General features: G+C 42.3%; 1 long non-coding RNA gene across 1 annotated transcript; it reads left to right on the top strand.

Annotated features, from left to right (window-relative positions):
* The first annotated feature begins 2,787 nt into the window (after nucleotides 1-2,787).
* LOC141083953 (uncharacterized) lies at nucleotides 2,788-4,005 on the top strand. Its single transcript, XR_012230866.1, has 3 exons — nucleotides 2,788-2,851; nucleotides 3,376-3,517; nucleotides 3,894-4,005. It is a non-coding gene; the product is annotated as an uncharacterized lncRNA (long non-coding RNA).
* The last annotated feature ends 8,297 nt before the right edge of the window (nucleotides 4,006-12,302 follow it).

Below are 12,302 nucleotides of genomic sequence, written 5' to 3'. Positions count from 1 at the left end.
GCCTCTCAGAGATAAAATTCTTTAGTTTATTCTCACTACAAAGAATATCCCAATTGTTGTTCAAAATTCTATAAATATCACCCCATTGGTTATTAAATTTGGTTATTAAATTTATTGTGCTTAGATTAGTTCTCACCCTAGGCCTCAGGGTGTCTTCTCTCATACAGTTCCTTGAATATTCATACGCTCTAGACACCGTATTTCGTGGATAACCACGTTCCAGGAAACGCTCCGTTAGAGCACGAGATTCTTTTTGGAAATCCTCCAGCCGACTACAGTTCCTCCTTAATCATAAGAACTGTCCCTTCGGGATCCCATTACGCAAGTGGGCTGGGTGAAAACTCTTGTAATGAAGAAAGTTATTTGTCGCTGTACTCTTCCGATGAAGTGTCGTGTTTATCTTATTATCTTGAATCATAACTTTCAAGTCAAGGAAATTCACCGAGCTGTTGGAAACACAGGAGGTTAAATGTATATTCCAGCTGTTGTTATTAAGTTCCTCAACAAAAGAATCAAATTCTACCCTCGAGCCTGTCCATAGGATGAGGATATCGTCAATAAAGTGGTACCATCCATGCACATGGCACTGGAAGGCTGATTTTGTCTGCACTTGAGTATTTTCCCACCATCCCATGTACAGATTCGCATACGATGGTGCACATCTGGCACCCATAGCAGTACCCGAGACTTGCCTATAAAAAACTCTATCAAAAATGAAATTGTTTTTTTCAAGTACTTCCCTCAAAAGATCCAAAACAAAGGTATCATGTCCCCTGTGCCCTGTTGAGAGCAAATCCAAAAAATACTCTACAGCCGAAATACCTATGTCATGCTTTATGCTCGTGTATAATGCCTCGACATCTAAAGTTGCCAGAAGGATGTGGTCCGGAAGTTCCAAGGGTTCCAGGCACTGGATAAGATGTGCCGAGTCACGAATGTATGAGTCCAGTCCCTGTACTATAGGCTGCAAGAAAAAGTCAACATATACACATGACCTTTCGTATAATCCTCCTATACCCGACACAATCGGTCTCCCAGGTGGTTTTTGCAGGGATTTGTGAACTTTGGGCACCATGTAAAATGTTGGTACTACTGGATGTTTTACTGTTAGAAAGTCCTTCTCTTTTTTATCTATTATCCCATATTGATATGCCCTACAGAGTAGTCTATCTAGATGAGATTTGAAAATCTCTGTGGGATCAGAGGGACGGTGCCCGTTTATTCTATATCTTGTCAGACATTGGTTTTTGTGGCTTTCTGCAGTGGTTAGTCTTTCTTAAACGGAGGCACATTTTGGATTATTATTGATTATGGATTTAAATACCAGAGAGTTAGCTTGGGGGAAGCAAGTGACGGATATATTTGATTCAGTGGATACTGTTTCTGGGATTGGTGCAAAAAATGATGACGGTTTTTTGGGTTTAACTGCGGACATTACCAATTTGCATAAAAATCTTACTAAGACATTTTGGAATGCCAAAACGCTAGAGGAGTACAAGAAATTAAATTTAGTACCTCGAGGATTGAGGGTGCAGATCTTCCCTGCTTGGGAAGTAGCCCCAGACTTTAGGACAACATGGGAGCAGGGTCTTCAAAAATGCTCTTTTTTAATAATGGACATGTTAATAGAGCATGACCGTGTTCTCCTTTCTCGGTTAAAGGATGAAATTAGGACTAAAGAAAATACTCTTGCTACCTATGATAAAAGAGAGAAGGTTGATCCATTTAAGGAGCGATTAAAAGTGAACATAGATAAATTTGAAAAAGACATCATACGAGGTAAAAAGTCCAAATTCCATAGGGATAAAATGGACTATGAGGATCAGAAGGCGTATAGATGGACACATCATGGAAATAAACGCAATAGAAGTGGCTATAAACAACAGACCATGAGAAGGGAGGAACTGGTAGACAAGTCCAACTACGCCTCTAGCGATTTTTTATCCTCAGACACGAGCGACCGCGAAAGCGGCACAGACGGGGCAGAAGGAAACACACCAAGACGCAAGAAGAATATGGGACGATACAGAGAGTGGTCACCGAGCTTCAAGCGAGTGACTCGACACAACAACCGACGGTGATGGGAGAGCATAATCAGCAGGGGCCAGAACAAAACATGGAAGAACAAAACCGTTGGCACAACCCTGAGAATTGTAGGTGGTGCCCAAGTAGGATCCCAATCCGTGAACTAAATATATATAAACTTGGCACACACCAAAGGTTTCTGATGCAGAAAGGTGATTTTTAATTATACAGCAGTACATACATACACAGACGTTTCGGTCTAGGACCTTCATCAATGTACGATATATTGTACTGTGAGGTTCTTAGTGACTGGGCTTTGTGAGATAGACCAATCCTGTGAGGAGGCACATGAAGCCGTCCCACTGCGTGGTGGTTTGTGGAGTGTGGACGCGGTATCCTCACAGTACAATATATCGTACATTGATGAAGGTCCTAGACCGAAACGTCTGTGTATGTATGTACTGTTGTATAATTAAAAATCACCTTTCTGCATCAGAAACCTTTGGTGTGTGCCAAGTTTATATATATTTAGAACAAGACATGGCACTGGGTGAGTTGAGGATCATTAATCTTACTTCATATGTGTTGTCAACCATGGAGAGGTCAGTACTGTTAAAGGGTCTTTCATTTTCACCCATGAACATGCTGGATAAGTTTGAACTGACTAAAGATCTTTTCCTCTTTTGTAGGCAGCTGACTTTTAAATTGCTATATCAAAATCCGTCAAAAATTAATGATGTATCCGATAATGATAGGCAAGTACTTCGGGACCTCCTTGATCTCTTGGAAGAAAATGAACATAATGATGGGAGGCGAAAATTTACAGGTAGGTTGCCTTCTCAGGCAACTCCCTCATTTGCACTCTTCCCAGCCATACAAATCTTCTTTGAGAAGACTAGTAGAGACATGCAAAAATTAAAACTAAATAAACATGGTCATAATAACTTTTCAAAGGGAGAGAGGAGGGCGCTATCTGCTTTAAGGAATAATGATACATTTGAGATCAAGCAGGCTGACAAAGGGGGAAATTTGGTCCTATGGCCTAACGATATGTATATGGATGAGGCCAGGCGACAATTGACTAATATTCAACATTATCAAGCCCTTCCCTCTGATCCCATAGAGATTTTCAAATCTCATCTAGATAGACTACTCTGTAGGGCATATCAATATGGGATAATAAATAAAAAAGAGAAGGACTTTCTAACAGTAAAACATCCAGTAGTACCAACATTTTACATGGTGCCCAAAGTTCACAAATCCCTGCAAAAACCACCTGGGAGACCGATTGTGTCGGGTGTAGGAGGATTATACGAAAGGTCATGTGTATATGTTGACTTTTTCTTGCAGCCTATAGTACAGGGACTGGACTCATACATTCGTGACTCGGCACATCTTATCCAGTGCCTGGAACCCTTGGAACTTCCGGACCACATCCTTCTGGCAACTTTAGATGTCGAGGCATTATACACGAGCATAAAGCATGACATAGGTATTTCGGCTGTAGAGTATTTTTTGGATTTGTTCTCAACAGGGCACAGGGGACATGATACCTTTGTTTTGGATCTTTTGAGGGAAGTACTTGAAAAAAACTATTTCATTTTTGATAGAGTTTTGTATAGGCAAGTCTCGGGTACCGCTATGGGTGCCAGATGTGCACCATCGTATGCGAATCTGTACATGGGATGGTGGGAAAATACACAAGTGCGGACAAAATCAGCCTTCCAGTGCCATGTGCATGGATGGTACCGCTTTATTGACGATATCCTCATCCTATGGACAGGCTCGAGGGTAGAATTTGATTCTTTTGTTGAGGAACTTAATAACAACAGCTGGAATATACGTTTAACCTCCTGTGTTTCCAACAGCTCGGTGAATTTCCTTGACTTGAAAGTTATGATTCAAGATAATAAGATAAACACGACACTTCATCGGAAGAGTACAGCGACGAATAACTTTCTTCATTACAAGAGTTTTCACCCAGCCCACTTGCGTAATGGGATCCTGAAGGGACAGTTCTTATGATTAAGGAGGAACTGTAGTTGGCTGGAGGATTTCCAAAAAGAATCTCGTGCTCTAACGGAGCGTTTCCTGGAACGTGGTTATCCACGAAATACGGTGTCTAGAGCGTATGAATATTCAAGGAACTGTACGAGAGAAGACACCCTGAGGCCTAGGGTGAGAACTAATCTAAGCACAATAAATTTAATAACCAAATTTAATAACCAATGGGGTGATATTTATAGAATTTTGAACAACAATTGGGATATTCTTTGTAGTGAGAATAAACTAAAGAATTTTATCTCTGAGAGGCCTAGGATGATAGCAAGGAGAGCAACAAACCTTAAGGACTACCTTACGAATAGCCATTTCAGACGTTCCAAAACTAAAATCAGATGTGGTAACTCCAACAAGGGATCATTCCCTTGTGGTAATTGTACAGTATGCCCACTGATGATTGCGACTAGGGGGCTTTCAATACCAGGTATACCTATACAGGTCCAGTCTAGGGCATATTTCAATTGTCGTTCGCGCAATTTGGTCTATGCACTGGTTTGTGGTTGTAATAAGGTGTATGTGGGTCAAACCACACAAGAGTTGCGCAGGAGATTTCAACAACATCTCTCTAATATAGCCACGGCTAGAGTTGATAAAACTAAAGAAAAACAGATCACGTCTGTGGCAGCTCATTTTTTGGAATGTCATGGTGGTAGTCCAAAGTCCCTTCGAGTCATGGGGCTGGAAGGAGTTCAGACAAACATCAGGGGAGGTAAAATTACAAATGAGCTATTGAGGCGTGAAGCCAGATGGATCTTTGAACTCAAAAGCTTGGCTCCAGGGGGTTTAAATGAAGAACTGCTGTATACAGGGTTCTACAAAGAGAGTTAACTTACTATCTTCTTATCTCCTTTGATGACCAGTTTACAGTTGATCTAGATACACTGATTCCTCCCGTGAACCCCCAGCCCCATGACGTTTTCTTTTCTTTTGTTTTGTCCGTAGGGCTCTAGGACTGGGATCCAAATCTGGGAGAATACCTTCTGAAAGATACGTGATGATGAAGTTGATTGGGATAGAACAACCACCAATTCGTTACATCTTGGATAATATTTGGACATTTAAGACTAATTATCTTGTGATGATTATGTTTCTTATTGATGGTACACAAGTTGTGGTCTAGTCCTTGTATTATATTGGAACTTCATATGGATGGACCTTTGATACTAAAATAACTCATGTTCATGTCTGACTCAAATGCTCTGTGTCTTAATATGTTGGTCATCAACATCTACAGGAGAACTTCGTGTAGATGGTTAGCTTCTTCAGGATTAGCTAAGTAACCCTGTTAAGTATATTCTTGAGAAATTGTTCTATATTTATATGGGGTGATATCAGAGCCTGGTTTCTGAGTGATTTAAAATATAGGAGGGTGCTTGATCTCATCAAGATAAATTATGAACATATAAACACATAGACTTCACAATTATATCTGATTTGAACAACCTGGTGATTATATATGATTTTCCCTATATTCCTATGGAGCTTTTGGCAAGGGCTACTGGGTCTGGGTGTTATGTTGTGTGAACAGATATATTTTTACTGTCATGTTGTGCCAGTGTCTAGACCACTTTTTGACACATTACATTGTGGTTGTATTCACACTATGCATCATCTTATGGTAGCGCTTTCAGCGCATTAAGCCGTGGTGCTAGCAAGGGCTATTAAATCTGGGTGTCATTATAATGAGTGAACAGATATATTTTTACTGTCATGCTGTGCCAGTGTATAGACCACTTCTTGACACATTATATTGCGGCTGTATTCACACTATGCGTCATCTTATGGTAGCGCTTTTAGCGCATTAAGCCGTGGTGCTAGCAAGGGCTATTAAATCTGGATATCGTTATACTGAGTGAACAGATATATTTTTACTGTCATGCTGTGCCAGTGTATAGACCACTTCTTGACACATTATATTGCGGCTGCATTCACACTATGCGTCATCTTATGGTAGCGCTTTTTGCGCATTAAGCCGTGGTCCTAGCAAGGGCTGTTAGATCTGGGGGTCGTTATTTTGAGTGAACAGATATATTTTTACTGTCATGCTGCGTCAGTGTCAAGATCACTTTTTTGACACATTACATCGTGGCTGGATTCACACTATGCGTCATCTTATGGTAGCGCTTTTAGCGCATTAAGCCGTGGTGTTAGCAAGGGTTATTAAATCTGGGTGTCGTTATATTGAGTGAACAGATATATTTTGTGGCTGTATTCACACTATGCGTCATCTTATGGTAGCGCTTTTAGCGCATTAAGCCGTGGTGCTAGCAAGGGCTATTAAATCTGGGTGTCATGAACAGATATATTTTTACGGTCATTCTGTGCCAATATTTAGACCACTTTTTAACATATTAACTTGTGGCTGTATTCACACTATGCATCATCTTAAGGTAGCGCTTTTAAGCGCATTAAGCTTTGGTGCCCGTGCTTGAATGTACTGATGTGATACATGATTTTTGCTTTATCCCCATGATGCTTCCAGTAAGGATTTAATCTGGGCGCCGTGATATTGAGTGAACAGATAAAAGCTTATTATTACTGTCATGTTGTGCCAGCGTCTAGACCTTTTTTTTTTTTTTTTTTTTTTTGGGGCTTTATTCACACTATGCGTCATCTTATGGTAGCGCTTCCAGCGCATTATATTGAGTGCACAGATAAAGTTCATTATTACTGTTATGTTGTGCCAGTGTCTAGACTTTATATTTTTTTGACACATCAAATTGTGGCCTCATTCACACTATGCGTCATCTTATGGTAGCGTTTTTAGCGCATCATATTGAGTGCACAGATAAAGTTTATTATTACTGTTATGTTGTGCCAGTGTCCAGACTATATTTTTTGACACATCAAATTGTGGCCTTATTCACACTATGCGTCATCTTATGGTAGCGCTTTTAGCGCATTATATTGAGTGCACAGATAAAGTTTATTATTACTGTTATGTTGTGCCAGTGTCCAGATTGTTTTTTGACACATCAAATTGTGGCCTTGTTCACACTATGCATCACCTTATGTTTTGGTGTCTGTGCTTGAATGTATTGATGTGATATATGATCTTAATATAAGCTCCTGCACACTGATGGGAGCAGGACGCTGTTTCATTAAACTCAGATCCGATCTACCTTTCTCCCCCACTCTGAAACTCAGCTGGTAAGAGTGATTACTAATTGGATAGGTACAGTGGGGAAAAAAAGTATTTAGTCAGTCAGCAATAGTGCAAGTTCCACCACTTAAAAAGATGAGAGGCGTCTGTAATTTACATCATAGGTAGACCTCAACTATGGGAGACAAACTGAGAAAAAAAAATCCAGAAAATCACATTGTCTGTTTTTTTTTCATTTTATTTGCATATTATGGTGGAAAATAAGTATTTGGTCAGAAACAAAATTTCATCTCAATACTTTGTGATATATCCTTTGTTGGCAATGACAGAGGTCAAACGTTTTCTGTAAGTCTTCACAAGGTTGCCACACACTGTTGTTGGTATGTTGGCCCATTCTTCCATGCAGATCTCCTCTAGAGCAGTGATGTTTTTGGCTTTTCGCTTGGCAACACGGACTTTCAACTCCCTCCAAAGGTTTTCTATAGGGTTGAGATCTGGAGACTGGCTAGGTCACTCCAGGACCTTGAAATGCTTCTTATGAAGCCACTCCTTCGTTGCCCTGGCGGTGTGCTTTGGATCATTGTCATGTTGAAAGACCCAGCCATGTTTCATCTTCAATGCCCTTGCTGATGGAAGGAGGTTTGCACTCAAAATCTCACGATACATGGCCCCATTCATTCTTTCATGTACCCGGATCAGTCGTCCTGGCCCCTTTGCAGAGAAACAGCCCCAAAGCATGATGTTTCCACCACCATGCTTTACAGTAGGCATGGTGTTTGATGGATGCAACTCAGTATTCTTTTTCCTCCAAACACGACAAGTTGTGTTTCTACTAAACAGTTCCAGTTTGGTTTCATCAGACCATAGGACATTCTCCCAAAACTCCTCTGGATCATCCAAATGCTCTCTAGCAAACTTCAGACGGGCCCGGACATGTACAGGCTTAAGCAGTGGGACACGTCTGGCACTGCAGGATCTGAGTCCATGGTGGCGTAGTGTGTTACTTATGGTAGGCCTTGTTACATTGGTCCCAGCTCTCTGCAGTTCATTCACTAGGTCCCCCTGCGTGGTTCTGGGATTTTTACTCACCGTTCTTGTGATCATTCTGACCCCACGGGGTGGGATTTTGCGTGGAGCACCAGATCAAGGGAGATTATCAGTGGTCTTGTATGTCTTCCATTTTCTAATTATTGCTCCCACAGTTGATTTCTTCACTCCAAGCTGGTTGGCTATTGCAGATTCAGTCTTCCCAGCCTGGTGCAGGGCTACAATTTTGTTTCTGGTGTCCTTTGACAGCTCTTTGGTCTTCACCATAGTGGAGTTTGGAGTCAGACTGTTTGAGGGTGTGCACAGGTGTCTTTTTATACTGATAACAAGTTTAAACAGGTGCCATTACTACAGGTAATGAGTGGAGGAAAGAGGAGACTCTTAAAGAAGAAGTTACAGGTCTGTGAGAGCCAGAAATCTTGATTGCTTGTTTCTGACCAAATACTTATTTTCCACCATAATATGCAAATAAAATGAAAAAAAAACAGACAATGTGATTTTCTGGATTTTTTTTTCTCAGTTTGTCTCCCATAGTTGAGGTCTACCTATGATGTAAATTACAGACGCCTCTCATCTTTTTAAGTGGTGGAACTTGCACTATTGCTGACTGACTAAATACTTTTTTTCCCCACTGTATATAAAGGACTTCAACAGAACATCACACTGACCTTGAGAAAGACACATCACTGTGTCGATACGCGTGGGGATTGGGGGTCCCATGTAACCTACCCGGTAGCTTGTTCATCCTCAGAAACCAGGTGATATCATGCTAGGGAAAGGGACTTATTAATGTATGTTTATTTGTGTTGGCAACATGATAAGCATTCAATTTTCTGTCCATGGTATATGTAGAATTTCTATGTAACCATAGTAGTTATTGATAATATGGTATTTTTTGATTTAAGGTCATGATTGTCATAACAATTGATTTGATAGACCCTAGGTTATGGTAACTAGCAGATACCTGGCATTACACTGTATGGTTGGTCTTGGGACCCATAGCATTTAACTATTTATCAAAATGACCCATTGTCTTTGTTTTGTTATTAATGTCTGGTTGTTCAGACTTTTTAATTGTTTTTAACCACAAAGTGTCTGTTTGTTGTGTCCATTAATAAAATTGATACTTTTTTTCATATCTTTGTGGTGATCCCTATTTGTGTGCATATACTTTCTTCTTTTCATGTGTTTTCATGTCAATCCATTTATATGCACTAGGTGATCCCACCTAAATTGATATTGTGGTTGGTGCCCGTTTATTCTATATGTTGTCGAGCTTCAACATATGCTGCACCTCCTTGGAGATTACCTCTCACCGGGCCTCAGGAATACGATATGGTTTCACGTTCACCCGCACATGTGGCTCGGTCAGAATTTTGTGCTCCACCACCTTCGTGCACCCCGGCAACTCTGATAACAGGTCGCTGTTTTTCAGGAGTAACTCCCGGCACTGCTGTTTCTGGGCCTTCGATAGAGTCTCCGCTATAGTAACGGCTCCAACCTCCCATTCTAGGTTGCCCAGCAAGCACGACTCTCTATCTTGCCACGGCTTGATAAGGTTAACATGGTAAACCTGGTATGGCTTCCGTCTTCCGGGTTGGTGGATCTTGTAGTTTACGTCTCCCAGCTTCTCCACCACCTCATATGGCCCTTGCCACTTGGCCAAGAACTTTCTTTCCACCATTGGGATTAGCACGAGAACTCGGTCTCCTGGATTGAACTGCCGCACTCTGGCTGACCAGTTGTAGACCCTGGCCTGAGCCTCTTGTGCCTGGCGGAGATGTTCTTTAACAATGGGCATCACCTTTGCAACCCTCTGCTGCATCAGTGCCACATGCTCAATGACTAGAGTTGAGCGAAACGAGTCGAAAAAATTCAAAAGTCGCCGACTTTTGGCAAAGTCTGGTTTCATGAAATGAAACCCGACCCTAGGATGAGGTCGGCCACGAGGTCGGCGACTTACGCGCCAAAGTCACGTTTCAAAAGTTTGTTTTGCGCTCTTTTTCAGCCAATCAGGATCCACGGACACTGTGGGCAACGTGATGACATAGGCACGGGTCACCACCATCTTTCAGAAGGGCATGCAAGTGATTGGCTTGCTTTGGTGGGCGTCACAGGGGGTATAAAAGGGCGTGCACGCCGACCGCCATCTTACTTCTGCCGATCTTAGTATAGGGAGAGGTTGCTGCTGATTCTGTAGGGAGAGCGTTAGGCAGGGAAGAAGACAAAAAAACTGCTTCTGCTGCTAGCGATTTGGCCTGCACAACACACCAGTCACTGTGTGTGCAGTGCAAGGGGAGGCTATATAGTGGTGTATCAGTGGTGTTGGTTGTTGGGCTGCCTTCTAAGGCTTCCTGACATTCCTGCATTGCTGTTTACCCACTGCTCCGCAAACTGCTTTTTTAAAAGCAATCCAATCTCCCTTATCCTCTAGTCACTTTTGTCACAGCTGTGCCATCGAGCCTGTCACATAGCGCTCAGATATTCATTGGGCCTCACACAATCCAAAAGTGTCCAGTGTCCAAAAGTGTGTGCAGAGATTCAAAATCTCCCTTATCCTCTAGTCACTTTGGTCACAGCTGTGCCATCGAGCCTGTCACATAGCGCTCAGATATCAGTGGGCCTCACACAATCCAAAAGTGTCCATCCAGTGTCCAAAAGTGTGTGCAGAGATTCAAAATCTCCCTTATCCTCTAGTCACTTTGGTCACAGCTGTGCCATCGAGCCTGTCACATAGCGCTCAGATATCAGTGGGCCTCACACAATCCAAAAGTGTCCATCCAGTGTCCAAAAGTGTGTGCAGAGATTCAAAATCTCCCTTATCCTCTAGTCACTTTGGTCACAGCTGTGCCATCGAGCCTGTCACATAGCGCTCAGATATCAGTGGGCCTCACACAATCCAAAAGTGTCCATCCAGTGTCCAAAAGTGTGTGCAGAGATTCAAAATCTCCCTTATCCTCTAGTCACTTTGGTCACAGCTGTGCCATCGAGCCTGTCACATAGCGCTCAGATATCAGTGGGCCTCACACAATCCAAAAGTGTCCATCCAGTGTCCAAAAGTGTGTGCAGAGATTCAAAATCTCCCTTATCCTCTAGTCACTTTTGTCACAGCTGTGCCATCGAGCCTGTCACATAGCGCTCAGATATTCATTGGGCCTCACACAATCCAAAAGTGTCCATCCAGTATCCAAAAGTGTGTGCAGAGATTCAAAATCTCCCTTATCCTCTAGTCACTTTGGTCACAGCTGTGACATCGAGCCTGTCACATAGCGCTCAGATATCAGTGGGCCTCACACAATCCAAAAGTGTCCATCCAGTGTCCAAAAGTGTGTGCAGAGATTCAAAATCTCCCTTATCCTGTAGTCACTTTTGTCACAGCTGTGCCATCGAGCCTGTCACATAGCGCTCAGATATTCATTGGGCCTCACACAATCCAAAAGTGTCCAGTGTCCAAAAGTGTGTGCAGAGATTCAAAATCTCCCTTATCCTCTAGTCACTTTGGTCACAGCTGTGCCATCGAGCCTGTCACATAGCGCTCAGATATCAGTGGGCCTCACACAATCCAAAAGTGTCCAGTGTCTGCAGAAATTCAAAATCTCCCCTGTCCTATAGACACCTTGTACCTTGTTTTACATTACTATATAGTTTGTTGGATTTTGTCTACATTTCTACCAAAAATGAGGAAGGCTGGTGGAAGAGGCCGTGGAATTGGGCGGGGTTTGGCAGCTGGTAATGATGGTGTTGGTGGTGGATCTGATGGTAGTGGCAAGAGCAAAATAGGACCGAATGCAGGAGGTGCTGACCCTGCGTCATCGTCTGGCTACATAAGGCCTCGAACGCTTAGTTTTCTAGGAGTTGGCAAACCGCTTTTAAAGCCAGAGCATCAGGAAAAAGTTTTGTCTTACATTGCTGACTCAGCCTCCAGCTCTATCGCCTCCTCTTCTTCAGTTGTAAAAAGTAAAAGCACTGAGTCGTCATTGGAGGCTCATGTTCATGAACCACACCTTTCCTTGTGTCCTTCACCCCAACCAAGATTGAAGGATGACGCAAGCCATACTACTGATTA

Source organism: Dendrobates tinctorius, unplaced genomic scaffold (assembly GCF_039654945.1).
Source record: "Dendrobates tinctorius isolate UK_male_01 unplaced genomic scaffold, ASM3965494v1 ptg000022l, whole genome shotgun sequence".
In the NCBI taxonomy this organism is placed as follows: Eukaryota; Metazoa; Chordata; class Amphibia; order Anura; family Dendrobatidae; genus Dendrobates; species Dendrobates tinctorius.
This window is presented reverse-complemented; position numbering and strand designations above follow the sequence as displayed.